Source organism: Coregonus lavaretus (genome assembly GCF_964263955.1).
Source record: "Coregonus lavaretus genome assembly, chromosome: 16".
Taxonomy (NCBI): Eukaryota; Metazoa; Chordata; class Actinopteri; order Salmoniformes; family Salmonidae; genus Coregonus; species Coregonus lavaretus.
In genome coordinates, this window is record NC_140003.1 from 6,104,081 (window position 1) to 6,124,393 (window position 20,313).

The following is a 20,313-nucleotide window of genomic DNA, read 5'->3' on the forward strand; positions in this document are numbered from 1 at the left end:
TCGGATTTTCTGCCGGAATCACTGAATCACTGGACCTTAACACCGGACCATCACAACTAGCTAGCTGCAACCGAATGGCTGTTGTTGGCTAATCACCACTGTCCCGACGTACCAGTTAGCCTTGACCTAGCCTCGAGCCAGGCCCATCTCCCGGCTATCTGCCTCTCTGTCAACCGGACGGGACCTCCTAGTGTCGACACGGAGCCCCGCCGATCCATCACGACTGGTCTGCGGATGTAATCGTATGATGTGGTTTCAACAGGCTTCCCGTTGCGACGACCACGAAGATCCATCTGCTAGCCCCGGCCCGCTAGCACGCGCAATCAACAGCCATGCCTCCTGCTCGCCTGTGCTGTAGCAGCCTACGAACTGCTCCCGGACTTACCTATTGCTGTTCACTGGACCTTATGATCACTCAGCTACACAGCTAATGCCTGCTGGACTGTTCCTTTACACGGTACCCCATCCTGTTTATCTCTTTAGCCTCAGCCCAAACTTTCGTCGCCATTACCAGTTGTTGTCTTAGCCCTCTCGAATAACACCTGTGAATGCGTTATGCCTCTCTCCCATGTCAATATGCCTAGCCTATTGCTGTTTGGGTTAGTTCTTATTATACAATTTCACTGTAGAGCCCCCAGTCCCGCTCAACCAGCCTCAGAGAGCTCCTTTGTCCCACCCCCCATACACACAGAGACCAGCTCAATCGGTACCTCCAGTGATGCTATCTCTTTCATAGTTACCCAATGCTTAGGTGTACCTCCACTGTACTCATATCCTTCCATATCCTTGTCTGTACATAATGCCCTGAATCTATTCTACAACGCCCGGAAATCTGCTCCTTTTATTCTCTGTACCCAACACAGACCAGTTCTTAAAGCCTTTAGCCGTATCCTTATTCTATTCCTCCTCTGTTCCTCTGGTGATGTAGAGGTTAACCCAGGCCCTGTAGCCCCCAGTATCACTCCTACCCCCCAGGCACTATAGTTTGTTGACTTCTGTAACCGTAAAAGCCTTGGTTTCTTGCATGTTAACATCAGAAGCCTCCTCCCCAAGTTTGAGTTATTCACTGCGTTAGCACACTCTGCCAACCCTGATCTTCTAGCAGTGTCTGAATCTTTGCTCAGGAAGGCCACCAAAAATGCGGAAATTTCCATCCCGAACTACAACATCTTCCGTCTAGATAGAACTGCCAAAGCGGGCGGAGTTGCAATCTACTGTAGAGATAGCCTGCAAAGCTCTATCATATTATCCAGGTCTGTGCCCAAACAGTTTGAGCTTCTACTTCAAAAAATCCACCTTTCCAGAAATATGTCTCTCACTGTTGAAGCTTGCTACAGACCCCCCTCAGCCCCCAGTTGTGCCCTGGACACCATATATGAATTGCTTGCCCCCCATCTATCCTCAGAGTCCGTACTGCTTGGTGACCTAAACTGGGATATGCTTAACACCCCGGCCGTCCTACAATCTAAATTAGATGCCCTCAATCTCACACAAATTATCAAGGAACCTACCAGGTACAACCTTAAATCCGTAAACATGGGCACCCTCATAGATATCATCCTGACAAATTTACCCTCTAAATACACCTCCGCTGTCTTCAACCAGGATCTCAACGATCACCGACTCATTGCCTGCGTCCGTAATGGGTCCGCGGTCAAATGACCACCCCTCATCACTGTCAAACGCTCCCTAAAACACTTCAGCGAGAAGGCCTGTCTAATTGACCTGGCACGGGTATACTGGAAGGATATTGACCTCATTCCGTCAGTAGAGGATGCCTGGATGTACTTCAAAAGTGCTTTCCTCTGCATCTTAAATAAGCATGCCCCATTCAGAACTAAGAACAGATATAGCCCCTGGTTCACCCCATACTTGACTGCCCTTGACCAGCACAAACACATCCTGTGGCGTACTGGATTAGCATCGAACAGCCCCCGCGATATGCAACTTTTCAGGGAAGTCAGGAACCAATATACACAATCAGTTAGGAAAGCAAAGGCTAGAAATTTTTCTTCCTGTAGCACTAACTCCAAAAAGATTTGGGACACTGTAAAGTCCATGGAGAATAAGAGTACCTCCTCCCAGCTACCCACTGTGCACTGAGACTACGAAACACTGTCACCACCGACAAATCTACGATAATCGAGAATTTCAATAAGCATCTTGCTACGCTGGCCATTCTTTCCACCTGGCTACCCCTACGCCGGCTACCAGCTCTGCACCCTCCGCTGCAACTTGCCCATGCCCCCCCCCCCCCCCCCCCCCCGCTTCTCCTTCACCCAAATTCAGATAGCTGATGTTCTGAAAGAGCTGCAAAATCTGGACCCATACAAATCAGCTGAGCTAGACAATCTGGACCCTTTTTCTAAAATTAGCCGCGAAATTGTCGCAACCCCTATTGCTAGCCTGTTCAACCTCTCTTTCATATCATCTGAGATCCCCAGAGATTGGAAAGCTGCCACGGTCATCCCCCTCTTCAAAGGGGGTGACACTCTAGATCCAAACTGTAACAGACCTATATCCATCCTTCCCTGCATTTCGAAAGTATTTGAAAGCCAAGTTAACAAACAGATCACCGACCATTTCGAATCCCACCGTAACTTCTCCGCTATTCAATCTGGTTTCCAAGCTGGTCATGGGTGCACCTCAGCCACGGTCAAGGTCCTAAAAGATATAATAACCGCGATTGATAAAAGACAGTACTGTGCAGCCGTCTTCATCGACCTGGCCAAGGCTTTTGACTCTGTCAATCACCACATTCTTATTGGCAGACTAAATAGCTTTGTTTCTCAAATGACTGCCTCGCCTGGTTCACCAACTACTTCTCAGTTAGAGTTCAATGTCTCAAATCGGAGGGCCTATTGTCTGGACCTCTGGCAGCCTCTATGGGGTGCCACAGGGTTCAATTATTGGGCCGACTATTCTCTGTGTATAACAATGATGTCGCTCTTGCTGCTGGTGACTCTCAGATCCACCTCTACGCAGACGACACCATTTTGTATACATCTGGCCCTTCATTGGACACTGTGTTAACAAACCTCCAAACGAGCTTCAATGCCATACAACACTCCTTCCGTAGCCTCCAACTGCTCTTAAACACTAGTTAAACTAAATGCATGCTCTTCAATCGAACGCTGCTGGCACCCGCCCGCCCGACTAGAATCACTACTCCCGGCGGGTCTGACTTAGAATATGTGGACTACTACAAATAAAGTGGGGGAAAAAGTATTTAGTCAGCCACCAATTGTGCAAGTTCTCCCACTTAAAAAGATGAGAGAGGCCTGTAATTCATCATAGGTACACGTCAACTATGACATACAAATTGAGAGAAACAAATTCCAGAAATTCACATTGTAGGATTTTTAATGAATTTATTTGCAAATTATGGTGGAAAATAAGTATTTGGTCACCTACAAACAAGCAAGATTTCTGGCTCTCACAGACCTGTAACTTCTTCTTTAAGAGGCTCCTCTGTCCTCCACTCGTTACCTGTATTAATGGCACCTGTTTGAACTTGTTATCAGTATAAAATACACCTGTCCACAACCTCAAACAGTCACACTCCAAACTCCACTATGGCCAAGACCAAAGAGCTGTCAAAGGACACCAGAATCAAAATTGTAGACCTGCACCAGGCTGGGAAGACTGAATCTGCAATAGGTAAGCAGCTTGGTTTAAAGAAATCAACTCTGGGAGCAATTATTAGGAAATGGAAGACATACAAGACCACTGATAATCTCCCTCGATCTGGGGCTCCACGCAAGATCTCATCCGTGGGGTCAAAATGATCACAAGAATGGTGAGCAAAAATCCCAGAACCACACGGGGGGACCTAGTGAATGACCTGCAGAGAGCTGGGACCAAAGTAACAAAGCCTACCATCAGTAACACACTACGCCGCCAGGGACTCAAATCCTGCAGTGCAAGATGTGTCCCCCTGCTTAAGCCAGTACATGTCCAGGCCCGTCTGAAGTTTGCTAGAGTGCATTTGGATGATCCAGAAGAGGATTGGGAGAATGTCATATGGTCAGATGAAACCAAAATAGAACTTTTTGGTAAAAACTCAACTCGTCGTGTTTGGAGGACAAAGAATGCTGAGTTTCATCCAAAGAACACCATACCTACTGTGAAGCATGGGGGTGGAAACATCATGCTTTGGGGCTGTTTTTCTGCAAAGGGACCAGGACGACTGATCCGTGTAAAGGAAAGAATGAATGGGGCCATGTATCGTGAGATTTTGAGTGAAAACCTCCTTCCATCAGCAAGAGCATTGAAGATGAAACGTGGCTGGGTCTTTCAGCATGACAATGATCCCAAACACACCGCCCGGGCAATGAAGGAGTGGCTTCGTAAGAAGCATTTCAAGGTCCTGGAGTGGCCTAGCCAGTCTCCAGATCTCAACCCCATAGAAAATCTTTGGAGGGAGTTGAAAGTCTGTGTTGCCCAGCGACAGCCCCAAAACATCACTGCTCTAGAGGAGATCTGCATGGAGGAATGGGCCAAAATACCAGCAACAGTGTGTGAAAACCTTGTGAAGACTTACAGAAAACGTTTGACCTGTGTCATTGCCAACAAAGGGTATATAACAAAGTATTGAGAAACTTTTGTTATTGACCAAATACTTATTTTTCACCATAATTTGCAAATAAATTCATAAAAAATCCTACAATGTGATTTTCTGGATTTTTTTTCTCATTTTGTCTGTCATAGTTGACGTGTACCTATGATGAAAATTACAGGCCTCTCTCATCTTTTTAAGTGGGAGAACTTGCACAATTGGTGGCTGACTAAATACTTTATTCCCCCACTGTACCTACCTGTCTGGTTAGACCGTAAACTCTCCTTCCAGACTCACATTAAGCATCTCCAATCCAAAGTTAAATCTAGAATTGGCTTCCTATTTCGCAACAAAGCCTCCTTCACTCATGCTGCTAAACATGCCCTCGTAAAACGGATTATCCTACCGATCCTTGACTTCAGCGATGTCATTTACAAAATAGCTTCCAACACTCTACTCAGCAAATTGGATGTAGTCTATCACATTGCCATCCGTTTTGTCACCAAAGCCCCATATACTACCCACCACTGTGACCTGTACGCTCTCGTTGGCTGGCCCTCACTACATATTCGTCGCCAAACCCACTGACTCCATGTCATCTATAAATCACTTCTAGGCAAGTCCCCGCCTTATCTTAGATCATTGGTCACCATAGCAACACCCACCCATAGTATGCGTTCCAGCAGGTATATCTCACTGGTTATCCCCAAAGCCAACACCTCCTTTGGCCGCCATTCCTTCCAGTTCTCTGCTGCAAATGACTGGAACGAACTGCAAAAATCTCTGAAGCTGGAGACACTTATCTCCCTCACTAACTTTAAGCATCAGTTGTCAGAGCAGCTTACCGATCACTGCAACTCTACACAGCCCATCTGTAATTAGCCCACCCAACTACCTCATCCCCATATTGTTATTTACATTTTTATTTATTTTTATCATTTGCACCCCAGTATCTCTATTTGCACATCATCTTCTGCACATCCATCACTCCAGTGTTTATACTAAATTGTAATTATTTTGCACTATGGCCTATTTATTGCCTTACCTCCATAACTTACTACATTTGCACACACTGTCTATAGATTTTATATTGTGTTATTGACTGTACTGTTGTTGTTGTTTTTATCGCACTGCTTTGCTTTATCTTGGCCAGGTCGCAGTTGTAAATGAGAACTTATGTCAACTGGCTTTCCTGGTTAAATAAAGGTGAAATAAAAATAATAATAAAGTGCTTTCAACACCTGGATTGTGCAACATTTGCCCATTATTCTTTTCAAAATGCTTCATGCTCTGTCAAATTGGTAGACAACCATTTTCAGGTCTTCAAGCAGATTTATGTCAAAACTGTAACTTAGCCACTCAGGAACATTCACTGTCTTCTTGGTAAGCAACTCCAGTGTAGATTTGGCCTTGTTTTAAGTTATTGTCCTGGTGAAAGGTGAATTCATCTCACAGGGTCTGGTGGAAAGCAGACTGAAACAGGTTTTCCTCTAGGATTTTTCCTGTGCTTAGCTCCATTACGTTTCTTTTTTATCCTGAAAAACTCCCCAGTCCTTAACGATTACAAGCATACCCATAACATTATTCAGCCACCACTATCCTTGAAAATATGGAGAGTGCTACTCAGTCATGTGTTGTATTGGGTTTGCCCCAAACATAACACTTTGTATTCAGGAAAAAAGTTTATTGCTTTGCCACATTTTTGGCAGTATTACTTTAGTGCCTTCTTGCAAACAGGATGCATGTCAATTAGGTTAGTATTGTGGAGTAACTATAATGTTGTTTATCCATCCTCAGTTTTTTTTTCTATCACTGCCATTAAACTCGGTAACTGTTTTAAAGTCACCATTGGCCTAATGGTGAAATCCCTGAGAGGTTTCCTTTCTCTCCAGCAACTGAGTTAGGAAGGACGCCTGTATCTTTGTAGTGATTTACACAAACAAATGTGTAATTACATTTATTTTTACCCATCTACCAATAGGTGCCCATCTTTGCGAGACATTGGAAAACCTCCCTGGTCTTTGTGGTTGAATCTGTGTTTGAAATGCACTGCTTGACTGAGGGACCTTTTTTTACTCCTGAACTTATTTAGGCTTGCCATAACAAAGGGGTTGAATACTTATTGACTCAAGACATTTCAGCTATTCATTTTTAATGAATTTGTAAAAAGAAATGGAAAAACATAGTTCCACTTTGACATTATGCATGTGTGTATAGTGCATATGTTATTGTGTGTGTTTGTGTATGTTTGTTTTGCTTCACAGTCCCCGCTGTTCCATAAGGTGTTTTTTTAATCAGTTTTTTAAATCTAATTGTACTGCTTGCATCAGTTACTTGATGTAGAATAGAGCTCCATGTAGTCATGGCTCTCTGTAGTACTCTGCGCCTCCCATAGTCTGTTCTGGACTTGGGGACTGTGAAGAGACCTTTGGTGGCATGTATTGTGGAGAAATCATGGGTGTCTGAGCTGTGTGCTAGTTGTTTGAACAGACAGCTCGGTGCTTTCAACATGTCAAAACCTCTCAAAAATACAAGTAGTGATGAAGTCATTCTCTCCTCTACTTTGAGCCAGGAAAGATTGACATGCATATTATTAATGTTTGCTCTCTGTGTACATCCAAGGGCCAGTCTTGCTGCCCTGTTCTGAGCCAATTGCAATTCTCCTAAGTCCCTCTTTGTGGCACCTGACCACACGACTGAACAGTAGTCCAAGTGCGACAAAACTAGAGCCTGTAGGACCAGCCTTGTTGATAGTGCTGTTAAGAAGGTAGAGCAGCACTTTATTATGGACAGACTTCTCCCCATCTTAGCTACTGTTGTATCAATATGTTTTGACCATGACAGTTTACAATCCAGCGTTACTCTAAGCTGTTTAGTCACCTCAACTTGCTCAATTTCCACATTATTTATTACAAGATTTAGTTGAGATGTAGGGTTTAGTGAATGATTTGTACCAAATACAATTATTTAAGTTTTTGAAATATTTAGGACTAACTTATTTCTTGCCACCCATTCTGAAATGAACTGCAGCTTTTTGTGTTGCGGTCATTTCTGTTCAGTAGCATGTTATCTAGCACAACAGCTAAGCATAACCGCGGGAAGATGTTTTGAGTTGGGGGTGCATTCTATCATCACATTCGCCTAATGGCATACAGTTCAGCAGAAGCGTTTTTAGGATTTACACAAATGGGGGGATTTTTATTTGCCTTTTATAAATGTATTTCAAGCAATCCTACTTCACTTATGCCTACTTAATTTAGGCCTACTTCATTTAGGATCCTATGGTTCTAAGACTAACTTAGCCTTATGATACTTTTGGGAAAATTTGCGAAAGGCCTTTATCTATTCAATGACAGCGCGAAGAGAATCCATAGAATCCATAAACCCTTGAGTTTACCGGTCAAATTACCAGGGTTAGGTTCCAAAACCTTTCCCTGCTAGCACATTTGGTTCCTTGGAAGTCGTGGGAATATACGTTTTTGGTTTCCAATTGGTTCTGGGAACAAAGCCATACGTTTCCTGACCATTAAAACAAAATAGTTTTTAAACGTTCTGAGAAAGGAAGTGAAAACGTAGCCTGTTTTGGGAATTTACATTTTTAGGTTGCAGGGAAGTTCTGAGAATGTTAATTTATAAGTCCAAACATTTATGTAGCAACTGCTGATTGCTCCTTTAAAAAAAAAATGTATTTGGTATATATTCATTCTTTGCTCTTTTCTTCATTAGCATGCTGATGATTTCAAGTTGTATTGGATTAATTTTTCTGTTAAGACATGGAATACACAATGTTTAGTATATTTAGTACATTTAGTAAGTTTAGTTAAATTTTCTCTGTTAGAAGAAAGTTAATTTAAAGTTATATGTGATTTGGTTTATGTAGCTACAACTTTTCAATGTTGTTAATACACAAAGTAACCAAAAGGCTGATCAAATTTGCATATTGTTAATGAGTTTGCCGAAAATATGAGTTTGATTTGCCACAACTGTTTGCCAGAAACCTGTTTATACGGTAAGGGGAATTAAAATGTCAGACTGTGCAGCTCTGTCTGTAACCTCTTGACCTTAATGTAAATCACCCAAGACTGACAGGGGAAAGGAAATGGAGTCCCACAGAGGCAACAAAACGTTTATTTCCCCCAGGTGGCAAAAATTCAGGATTAGGTTTTTTGCCACAGACATTTACATTTCACATTTTACGTCATTGAAGCAGACGCCCTTCTCCAGAGCTAACTTACAGTTCGTGAGTGCATAAAACATTTTCATACTGGCCCCCTGTGGGAATCGAACCCACAACCCTGGCGTTGCAAGCTCCATGCTCTACCAACTGAGCTACACGGGGCCATTGTAAAACCTTGGGGCAAGCATTGTACTTTGTCTATCACCACATGACTGGCGAAGTCTCATTGCTCATTACAATATTTCTGATAGTCGAGCACAAACCAAAAGTCAATCCACTGAACAAAGGCATTGATATTCAAATAATGTCTGTCAATACAGTTTGACTAATGTCTGAAGCTGGTCTCTGGCAGCACAATGGACCTCTATCTCTCTGCTCTGTTTTCATCACCATCATTGACCGGCCGGGCTAATGTATTCACCTAGTGTTACTTCATGTCAGCCATCACTTCGTCCACTTGTCCGCATCAAGGCAGAGAAAAATTGGAGCCCAATTGATTTCCCTTAATTATGCGAATGTAATGAGGGATGGCACACGCCTGATTCTCCTCATGAGGATTCGCTGAAGGTCAGGCAATTATAGTTTTTCTCTTTTTTTTGGGGGGGGGGGGGGGGGGGGGGATTAGATAATGGCTCTCCAGAGATTGTCGCCTCCTCCATAACACCAGACTAGCATTCTAAAAGCCCAAATTATGGATCCTCGTTTCTTTGCAGACTCCCAAGTTTGTTTCTTAACAAGGTTTCTGAAGTCAGTGGTCAGCTGGTTTGAAGAGTATTATACGTCATTATAGGAAGAGAAAGATTTGTCGACATGAAGATTAGAAGATTACTTTATAGTCTAATGTCTCAGGACACAGAGATTAGAGCCTTTTTACATTGACTCTAAAATTACAAGAGTTATGGCAAAAATAACCACATACAGTATACACATATTACATATCCTTGGGTAGAGTACGACACTACAATTTCACTTACCCCCCTCTGAATAGTGGAATGTAAACAAAATGGTCTCTTCAAGCCAAATGCTCCTACCAATAATTTATATTATATTATACTAGATGACTAATTTGGGGTGCTGTGTTGGAGCCACCGCACTTCCATCTTGGCACACCTACAACGTTGTAAAACATATTTTTGAAGCTATAGAAATGCATTTATTGATGTCTAGTTTACATTAGTTTTTGCCACATTTATTATATTATAGACACCTTAATGCATACTTTTAAATGATCTGTGAGCAAAAATATATTAGAATATTTTCGTTAAAGTATTTTTTCTTTAGATGACTAATGTTACTGTCCCCATTAAAACAAAAAAATACCTAAATACATGTAATTTTGTCTTTGAAACATTTAATTGAAATACTGTACAATTCCATTCATTCCTATGGAAGAGTGGTCCAACTGGGGAGTTCCAATATGGCCGGTGGCTTCAAAGCCTCTCTATGGCCAATACATAGCATCAGCAATCCAGGGTTTGTATACAGTATTGGCTCCTATAGTAAAAATATTAAAGGTCCAGTATGTAGCTTTGTTGGGGACTTTACCTAATTCACATAGAAAAGTGAGTTGTAGATCTGTCATTCTCATTGAAAGCAAGTCTGATAAGCGGAGATCCGTTTTATTTGCACTATATCTATGCATCCCATCCTTAAAGGGATACTTCAGGATTTTGGGAATGAGGCCCTTTATCTAGTTCCCCAGAGTCAGATAAACTCGTGGATACCATTTTTAGGTCTCTGTGAAGGAAGTTAGAGGTAGTTTCGCGAGGCTATGCTAACTAGCATGACTGGAAGTCTATGGCATGCTAGCAGATCTTCAAGCAGCTGACAATATGATATTTGATTTTTGTAAATTTGGATTGTACAATGAGACACCCCTCAAATTCAAATCTGGACCTCAATGCCAGTTACACAGCTTGTGTTAATGCTTCCCCTCTAATCAGGGACTGATTTAAACCTTGAAATCAGGTAGAACAAACAACCAGCAGTACTCCAGAGCTCGTACATTAATATTTGAATACCCCTGGTCTACACTATACATTGCTTGTTTCATCACATAAACTGAAATTAGGTAAACCCTATAGAATTTTAGAATCACACTTTTAGAAAAAAAGGTTCCATATAGAACCAAAAAGGGTTCTATCGCTTGCTTCATTTATGGACCCCTAAAAACCCTAGGGGTTCTTCTTCACCGAACCAAATGTAGAACCCTAAGTGTTCTTCTTCACTGAACCAAAATTGGTTCCATATAGAACCCTGTATGGTGACATTTATGAATTATGAATACTACTAATAAATAGTAATGTTTCTAGATAAGAATAGAATATAATCAATAATTAAATAATGGACAAGAGAATACCAGCATAGGCTTTGAGATGTTATTGTCGCTACAGTCGCACTCAAACACAAACAGATCCGGTAATGCACTCTCAGAAAAAAAGGATTCCAAACGGGCACAGCCGAAGAACACTTTTGGAACCCTTTTTTTCTGAGAGTGTAGTTTGGAAATATGCACTGGGGGCCACGGAGGCATCTCTTTGTTTGGATAATGGCCAATGTCAATCTTGGTACCAATTCTGGCTGACTTCTTTATGGAACAGAACAGTATGGGTTGTTGCCTGGCTGGTTCCTGATAAGAAGAAAAAAGGAGAAAACATGTCTTAATCAGCCAAAATAAAGACAAAATGATATGCAAACATATAATTATAATGATGACAACTTACATGCATTTGTTTTCATCAGCAGCAGCCGAAAGAGATCCTCTACCTCTGATAGTTGGGTTATTGCCAGACTGAGCAAAACATAGACTCTTAAAAAAAAGTATTCCAACACAGCACGTTTCCTTGCTCGTCAATCAATGTGCATGGAACTACAGTTGCGGAGATAAAATGCAAAGAAAGTGTTTTTCTCTCTTAGTTGACTAAACGCTGTAGCTAACTATCGTCTTAGCTAAGGAGCTAACTACGAAATTATAGTGGCTATGTGCTTGACTAACACATACAACTTTGGAAAATAGTACTACGACTACGGGTGCGGGCCGGAGCGGAGAGCTAAAATTGTTTTCCCCTCGCCCAATTCGTTTGATTGTCTCAGCTCCAACTTCAGACGTTTGAGTCAAAAACAACAATGTGCAACTAGAAGTCTATTTTAGAGTATTTTAGAGTAGTTTTTCGTACCAGCGTACTTTGACATCAAATTGCTTGCATTGTATACAAAATGTGTGCATTTGACAGGTCTGCATTTCTGCATCAATTTATCGATTTGGAGATTATTTGGTATTTTGGTTGTTTAAAGCTAGACACCAGAGGCTAAAATGACATTTTTTGGATGTACTTACACATTTTAAGATTTTGGGGTATTTTGGTGAATTAATATTGTTAAAAATAAAAAATGTCAAAAAGTTGATGGACATTTTTATTTTTGTTAGTTGCATACTACCGTCATCAAAATGTAATGAATTATAAGCACATTTCAATGGACATACAGTGCCTTAAGAAAGTATTCACAACCCTTTACTTTTTACACATTTTGTTGTGTTACAAAGTGGGATTAAAATGGATTTCATTTTCATTTTTGGTCAACAATCTACACAAAACACTCTATAATGTCAAATGTGAAGACAAATTCTAACATTTGAAAAGGATGTATAAAACTAAAGAACTAAAATATCTTGATTAGATAAGCATTCATCCCCCTGAGACAATACATGTTAGAAACACCTTTGGCAGAGATTACAGCTGTGAGTCTTTTTTGGGTAAGTCTCTAAGATGTTTGCACACCTGGATTGTACAATATTTGCCCCATTATTATTTTTCAAATTCTTCAAGCTCTGTCAAGTTCGTTGTTGATCATTGCTAGAAATCGATTTTCAAGTCTTGCCATACATTTTCAAGCTGATTTAAGTCAAAACTGTAACTTTGCCACTCATGAACATTCAATGTCGTCTTGGTAAGCAACTCCATTGTAGATTTGGCCTTGTGTTTAAGGTCATTGTCCTGCTGAAAGGTGAATTTGTCTCCCAGTGTCTGACTGAACCACGTTTTCAACAAGATGCATGTTTTGGAATTATTTTATTCTGTACAGGCTTCCTTCTTTTCACTCTGTCATTTAAGTTAGTATTGTGGGGTAACAACAATGTTGTTGATCTATCCCCAGTTTTATCCTATCAGAGCCATTAAACTCTATAACTGTTTTAAAGTCACCATTGGCCTGATGGTGAAATCCCTGAGCTGTTTCCTTCCTCTCTGGCAACTGAGTTAGGAAGGATGCCTGTATCTTTGTAGTGATTGGATGTATTGATACACCATCCAAATTGTAATTGATATTGTCACCATGCTCAAAGGGATATTCAATGTCTGCTTTTTAATATGTTTTTACACATCTACCAATAGGTGCCCTTCTTTGCGAGGCACTGGAAAACCTCCCTGGTCTTTGTGGTTGAATATGTCTTTAAAATGAACTTCTCGACTGAGGGACCTTACAGATAATTGTATGTGTGGGGTACAGAGATGCGGTAGTCATTCTAAAATCATGTTAAACACAATTATTGCACAGAGTGAGTCCTTGCAACTTATTATATGACTTGTTAAGCACATTTTTACTCCTGCATTTATTTAGGCTTGCCATAACAAAGGGGTTGAATATTTATTGACTCAAGACATTTCAGCTGTTCATTTTTAATTAATTTGTAAACATTTTGAAAAAATATAATTCCACTTTGACATTATGGGGTATTGTGTGTAGGCCAGTAACAAAAAAATCTAAATTTAATCCATTTAAAATTCAGGTTGCAACTGAAAAAAATGTGGAAAAAGTCCAGGTGTGTAAATACTTTCTGAAAGCACTGCATATCTGACTATACGTGTCTTGCGAGGGTTGGTTTAGTTCAGAGTATAACATTGTATGTCATTGTCAAGTTCATAGAATTCCATTGATCCATGACAGACAAACAATGTGACTATTCACTAACTCCACATTTGTGACTTGTTTCAGGAAACTAGACGTATGTCGCGCGTCACTACTTCACAGGAGAGCCAATTGAACTTAAACAATGTGTTTTTTGGCAGAAATGCCTTCTGGAGCAAGTGAACGTTCATGTGCCTTAATAACAAACTTGTATGCCATCTGTAAATACAAATGAAATTGTTAAATTACGAGCCTAGTTGGTTTAGCAAAGGAAAATGACAGGAACCTTCCTGGCTGGACATGCTGAGAGATGAGTTCGGATTGGTCTGCCATGTAGCACTCTTCTGTCTATAACATGAGCTGTTCAGTATGTGTAGGTAATCCTTTCTAACGCTGCTTTTTTGAAAGATCACGTAGTAGACCTGCATAAGTGTTGTTCTTCACTTTCTGGAGGACCGAGTTTTGAAATCAGTGGAATGCCGGTGGAATTAGAGTATGATAGCTAAGGAGATGGAGAAAATTCTGGTGTTTGATTGCAAATCTGCAGAGGGAGTTGAAAAGAGAACACATAGAAGGCTATTGTTTAAAACACCTGTCTCCGGATTAATCTTCAAACTAAGGGAACAATAGCATCTGTGACAGAGAGGGAGAAGCGTCCATCCATGTATACGAGTAAGATAGTCTAGCTAGCTACCTTTTCAGATATTATACGTTTCTAATTTTGTCAGAAAGTCGTTTTCATTTCAAGTTAAAGCTTACTGTTAGCTAGCTAGCTAACTATAGCTGGCTGGCTCGCTAGCTAACGTTACATGTATGATCTGTGTAGTAATATTATTCATATCTCAGAGCCATTTGCATTGTTAGTTAGCTAGCTCACATTGAACCTGGTTAGTTAGCTACCTGCAGATTCATGCAGGGTAGTAATGTTGTGAGTTGGGATTATGGTTCTTTGTTTAGCTATCTAGCTGTCTACATGTCTGAACAAAATACTCCACTATGCAAGCTACCATTTAACTACACCTTCTGTGTCCTGTGCATGTGACAAATAAACTTTGATTTTATTTGATACAGTATGTTATTACCAGAGATGGAAATGTGAAGAACATGAACTGCACCAAAGTCAAATTAGGATATAACATTTGGCCAACGAGATAATGTCCAAGTTCAAAAATTATCCGGTTGAATGCCCTGCTTTTATTTCGTCACACTCACAACTGTAACCTATTTTCTGTAATCAGTTCGCCATTAACTTGTAAATAACGATCTTGTGAGTTTATATTCCTGTAATAATGAAGACAAATGAGCTAAAGTGAATACTTTTTCAGCTATATGATATGGTCATTATTTGAACTGGCTAGTCAGCTAATTTAACATTAGCTAGCTAGCTAACAAGCTAGAAACTAACCAAAACATTGTTTAGAAAGTTGATTTTGGTTGCCTGATTTGCTAGATTGACACATACTAAATAGATTTTTAAACTGGTGGGTTTATTGGTATTAAAATACACTAGGTGTATGATGTCACTGCGACAACTGTCGATAGACGTAGTATAAACCATCCTTTAGTCTTGAAATCTTTGGTTGTTTAGTACATGGCCTCACATGTGAATCCTTAAAGAGATAGGTGTGGCTAAGGCTTAAGAACGATGCTGAATGGGTGTAGACAAAGGAGAGCTCTCCAGTAGGTGTACCAAAATGTTCAAAGTCCATTTTTTCAAAAGTGAGGTTAAAAGTTGATCAAATTTCAAAGCAGACTTACTTTCCCATTGTTCATCAACTGTAGTGTATGATATACAATTTTCTAGCTCTGAGTCTATACTTTTATCCAATGTAAAAAAACACAATTTCAAATTGTGCTACATAAGACCAAATCGAGCCGGTCGGTCACATTTGTGTATTTGTTTCAGGAGTCAGTAGACAACAACAATTCAGCCTCACTGAAGTTTGCCCAGAAAAATGCAGTGTACACATTCATTTGAGTATCTTATTGTGAAGGTACGCCTCTGTCACTGTAAATAACATCATAACAGCCAGAAAACTGAGAGAGGATTCTCTCTCTACCAAAAAATGCAAATCAGGTCACCGTCCATGATTGTCCAACCCTGCTAAAATCCCTACACCACCTAGGTGAGGTAGAGTGGAGTAAGTTCTACAGCAAGGCTGGACAATCATGGGTGGCTTGATCCGGGTGTTGATGTACACAGAGGGTAGGAACCCAGCAGCACTGTCTTGACTGTATACATTTTACATTTGCAAACACCATGCACTACCAACTGAGCTACACAGAGAGATAGTATCCCTGCTTGATTCTCAGTTCTCTGAGCTAAACTAAAAACAGCAAAATGGTAATGTATGGACCGGATCCATGACAGACATATTGACAATTCAACAGCCTACCTATGTGTTTCACGTGTCTTACAGGACTGAGGACTCCCGGGCTGTGTGATGCAGACCAATGACAGAGGCTGAGCAAGCAGCAATATTGTAATATTGACATAAAGTGAGGATGTGGATAAAAAAAAGATCACAGAATAGGTCCATGTTTTTTTCTGTTTATCATTCAATGCCTGTTCTGATCATGTTTACATAACCAACTACAATTACAAGATGAGCTTCATTCTATAGCTAGAAGATCTCCAGGAGTGATGAGTATAATTTTTTTGTCTTTATCTGTTGTGGTCTAGTACTGTCTTTTTGCTAGCTAGGGCCATCTACTTTAAGTGCTGCCTGTCTTCCCAGTGGCCTACTTGGTGTGTGAACTGCTGACTGCTCAACCATGATCAAGGGGCAATTTGTGACTTGTTTTGGTAATCAGTGACTGTATTCGAGGGGGAGTGGTCTCACCTCTTCTAGGCAATCAACAATTAGTACAGGTAGGTGTGCCTCTGTTAGGTAATTAGCAATTAGTGTTAGTTCTTCAGTCTCCCCTGGTTTTTCAGCGGCAGCCGTGTCAGCGGCGGTTTTGTCACAAAACTAAGACCGTCGCCGAAACAAATACCGTTCTGCCAAGTTGTTCTGCAGAGTTTTTCAAGGAAGGAAAGAGAGGTATATTCCACATCACTCTCTCACTTGAGTATCTTACCTAGTTATTTATATTTCTCATTTTGCTCTTTTGTAGCTTTGTCAACTATGTGTGTGTTTTCTATACTTGTTCGCACCTCTCTCTGTAGGCTTTACAGACGTCCCCACCCGGAATTCCGGGTCTCTGGCAGCGTTTGGAACTGCCGCTCTGCGGTCAAGAACGCCGAGTTAATCTCAGCCTATGCTATCCTTCAGTCCCTTGACATTTTGACCATGACGGAGACATGGACCACCCCAGAGAACACTCCTACTCCAGCTGCTCTTTCTTCATTTGACTATGTTTTCTGTTATAGTCTGTTATAGTCTGAGAGGTCATCACGGTGGTGGCACAGGTCTACACATTTCTCCTAAGCGGAGATTTTCTCTTTTCTCCCTCTCACCTGTCCATCTCCTCATTTGAATTCCATGTGTCACTTGTCCATTCAATCTTAACATTAATGTCATATATCGCCCACCAGGTGCCCTTGGAGAGTTCCTTAATGAGCTTGACACCTTTATAAGCTCATTTCCTGAAGATGGCTTCGTACTTGGCGATTTCAACCTCCTGACATCTGCCTTTGATTCATTTTTTTTCTTTCCAACTCTCTATTTCCCCTCCTTGCCTCTCTTGACTTCACCCTTTCCCAATCCCCTCCAACTCACAAGGCAGGCAATACGTTTGACCTTATCTTTACTAGAGGCTGTTCGCCTACTAATCTCACTGCAACCCCCCTCCAGGTCTCTGATCACCACTTTGTGTCCTTTTTTGTCTCCCTTTCCTCCAACCCTAACCATTCCGCCCCTACCCACATGGTCATGCGCCGTCACAATCTTCCCTTCTCTCTCCCACTACTCTCTCCTCTTCTATCCTGTCATCTCTCCCTTCTGCTAAATCCTTCTCCCTCCTGTCTCCTGATTCTGCCTCTTCCATCCTACTCTCCCCCTTTCCGCATCCTATGACTCACACTGTCCCCTTTCCTCCTGGCCGGGTCGGCCCTCCCCTCCTGCTCCATGGCTAAGTGACTCATTGCGAGCTTACAGAACAGGGCTGTGGGCAGCTGAGCAAAAATGGAGGAAAACTAAACTTCCGAAGGACATATCATCCTTTAACTCCATCCTCTCTACCTCTCTTCCTATGTAACTGCTGCTAAAGCCACTTTCTACCACTCTAAATGTTAAGCTTCTGCCTCTAACCCTAGGAAACTCTTTTCCACCTTCTCCTCCCTCCTTAATCCTCCACCCCCTCCCTCTCCCTCTCTCCCTCCCTCCTCCCTCTCTGCGGACGACTTTGTCAACCACTTTGAAAAAACGGTTGACATCCTTTACTCATTCACTCAGCCTATTGAGTAAACTGGTTTCACTCACACAGAACTACCCTATGCCTTTACCTCTTTCTCCCCTCTCTCTCCAGATGACATCCTGCGACTAGTGAGGTCTGGCTACACGAAAACCTGTCCACTCGACCCCATCCAATCCTCCCTTCTCCAGACCATCTCTGGAGACCTTCTCCCATTTCTCACCTCCCTCATCAACTCATCCCTGAATACTGGTTGCGTCCCCTCTGACTTCTAAAATGCCCAAATTGCTCCCCTCCTCAAGAAACCAACACTAAACTCATCTGACATCAAAAACTATAGACCTGTATCCCTTTCTTTTCAAAACACTTGAGTGTTCTGTCTCTGAAACTTTTTCGTTATCTCTATCAGAACGATTTTCTTGACCCTAACCAGTCAGGCTTCAAGACGGGTCACTCAACCAAGACTGTTGTTCTCTGTGTCGTGGAGGCTCTCCGCACTGCCAAAGCTGACTCTCTCTCCTCTGTTCTCATCCTCCTTGATCTATCCGCTGCCTTCGACACCGTGAACCATCAGATCCTCATCTCTACCCTCTCATGGCTGGGCGTCTCAGGCTCTGCACACACTTGGATTGCATCCTACCTGGCAGGCCGCTCCTACCAGGTGACGTGGAGAGGATCTGTGTCTGCACCACGTACTCTCACTACTGGTGTCCCCCAGGGCTCGGTTCTAGGCCTTCTCCTCTTCTCTCTATAGACCAAGTCACTCGACTCCGTCATATCCTCGCATGGTCTCTCCTATCATTGCTATGCGGATGACAGGCAACTACTTTTCTCCTTCCACCCCTTCTGACACCCAGGTGGCGACATGCATCTCTGCGTGCCTGGCAGATATCTCAACTTGGATGTCGGCCCACCACCTCAAGCTCAACCTCTGAAAAAACTGTTGACATCCGTTACTCCATTTGATTCCTTTTATGGTTTCCTCCCTATTGATGAGACGTATTTGAGATGTATTTTATTTTCATGTTATAATGTTGTTTCATGTACTTTCATGAGGACCACAATATAAATAAGTTGTTAAACTTTGTCATCCTCAATGATTTTAATGGCATTGTACTGTATCCACGTGTGGTTGTATTGTGTTTGAAAGGGTCAAATAAATAGAATAACAAATGTGCTAGCCTAAAAAAATAATTCACAGCGGTGGGCCCAACACTTCTCTTTTCTTCTAGTTCTCCTGACTTGTCACATCAGTTTCTGTGTTGAGCTGATTGTTATTTTCATGTTACGCAATATTAGTTTCTACCTGAATGGGTCTAGTTTTATTGCACTTAAGAAGTATTTTTAAACCTAAATTGGATTTCAGTTTTCAACTGTTTGTAATAAACATTTTTATTTAATAGCTGTACATCAGTAGTTGTGTTTTACTTTCAACATTTCAATATTCAAAAAGGCACTTGCACATCTGAGCTATGTTGTTGCAGGTGCATGGTAACAATTAGATCACTTGAAAGCAAAGAGAAACCTGCACACTGCTCTTGCTAGTTATAGAAGCTTTTGTGTCTGCCTCTTGGCCTTCGTCAGAACCAAGAGGCCGACAAGTAAGCTTAAAAAAAAAAACTGTACTAGCAAGAGCAGTGTGTGGGTTTCTCTTTTCTTTCAAGATTTCAAACCATTCAATCATATTCCTCTAAAAAAATATCCTGAGCCTATAAGGATCAAATGGGTTACGTTTTGTGTTCAACTTCATCCATACCTCTACAAAGTGTGTAAGTTGTAATAACCAGGGGCTGACAATAGGCAAACTTTACCGGCCACGTTAACACGTTTCAGGATAAGACCCAAATGCAGACACAGGAGGCAGGCAGTTCGAATCTCAGATGTTTATTACAAAACAGGGGGCAGGAAAACAGCAGGTCAAGGGCAGGCAGAGGTCAGTAATCCAAGGCAGCGTCAATCAGGGACAGAACAGCAGGCAGGCTCAGGGCAAGCAGAATGGTCAGTAATCCAAGGCAGCATCAATCAGGGACAGAACGACAGGCTCAGGGTCAAGGCAGGCAGAATGGTCAGAACCGGGAGGACTAGAAAACAGAAACTAGAGATGCTGGATAACGGGATAAAATGCTGGTAAGACTTTACAAGACGAACTGGCAACAGACAAACAGAAAACGCAGGTATAAATACACAGGGGAAAATAGGAGGCACCTGGTGGGGGGTGGAGACAAGCATAAGACAGGTGAAACAGATCAGGGTGTGACACACGTTGCGTGCCTTATTGGTTATCTCGAAGATACAAACCCATGTGGATGCTTGAAAG